This window comes from Silurus meridionalis, chromosome 17 (genome assembly GCF_014805685.1).
Source record: "Silurus meridionalis isolate SWU-2019-XX chromosome 17, ASM1480568v1, whole genome shotgun sequence".
NCBI lineage: Eukaryota > Metazoa > Chordata > Actinopteri > Siluriformes > Siluridae > Silurus > Silurus meridionalis.
Window position 1 is genome coordinate 558,994 of NC_060900.1, and position 1,607 is coordinate 560,600.

Sequence of the window (1,607 nt, forward strand, 5' to 3'; positions counted from 1 at the left end):
CTCTCTCTCTCTCCCTCTGTCTCTTTCTCTGTATGTGTCAGGCTGAACTTTGCCCCCGTCTCCCTCCATTCCCAGTTCAGGCCAGAGTGCAGAGTCTAACTGCGACCCTTAAAGTGATATATAAATGAGGATATCTCTCTCTCTCTCTCTCTCTCTCTCTCTTACACACACACACACACACACACACACACACACACACACACACACACACACACACACACCTTTAAAATATTCCAGCTATATAACACTACATAAACAATAACTTCTCTGGTTTAAATGTTAAGTAGAAGGCAATAGTGAGCCTGCTGACAAAACTCATATCTATAAAAACGTGGAAAAACAGCATCTTCCCTCCACCAGGACCTTCTACAACACATCCTAACAGGTGGTGTTTACTTCTGTCCATTACTAATGATGACCAGTATGATACAATGATGACCAGTAGGTGGTGCTGAAAATTAGTTACTAAATGTAATTTTATATATATATATATATATATAAACTCAACATAGAGCATGAAGACTAGACATGTTTTAAAGGTCATTAATGCTTTTCAAAGAACTTGTTCATGTCTATTAAACACATGGAAAAAAGAGCACAGAAAAGCCACAGGTTCTTCATCACTTCTCTACACTGAACCAGTTTCTCAAGCAGACAAACCTGTTTATATTTTCAGATCACAGAAAGATCTTAAAAATACATTTGTAAGTGTTTAAAAGTAATGATGGTGTTTTAAATCACATAAATCATCAGGACACCCAATGTTACTTTTGTTACTTTTATGTTTCTACACGGACGGTTTTAATTGCCGGATTTGTGCATCATGATGGATTTTGGTGCTGATTTGAGATTTGGCGCATCAGTAAAACAAATGTTTACTGATAAAACAATTATTTTTAGGTGGAGTTTATTTTTTTAAATATCTGAGTGAAGAAACGACGTTGTAAATAAATGTGTGCTTTGCTGAAGGTTTTAATTTTGCCTCTTTTATATTTATTTGTTTATGTATAATACAAATGCTCAAACAAAATGCGCACTGCATTAAACAAAATTAATCAAATTAGTGCCGTTAAAAGTTCATTTATGTTCAATTATTCATTTTGACAGCCCTAATATATAAATATATACACTGTATATAAACAGATCATAGTTTGGAAACACCTCCTTCACTGTTTTTTTCTTTATTTGTATTATTTTTAACATTGTACATTAAAATTGAAGAGTTCAACCTATAGAAGAACACATATGGAATTATGTAGTAAACAAAAACGTGTTAAAGATGATGTTTTATATTTTAGATTGTCCAAAGTAGCTCCATTTAGCTTTAATGCCAGCTTGCCAAACTCATGGCTTTCTCTCATCAGATTAACCAAGTTGAACCCTAGGAACCTTATTAGGAACCCTAAAAAAACTCAGTTCAGGAAAAAGAAACAATTAATCAGTACTTTTAAAAATGAAGGTCAGTGAAACCCGAAATTTTAAATGTGTTCCTAAGTGCAGTCTCCAAAACCACCAGACACTATGATGAAACAGGCTCTGATGAGGACTTTCTCAGCAAAGGAAGACCAAGAGCTACCTCTGCTGCAGAGGGTAAGTTTAGATGTTTT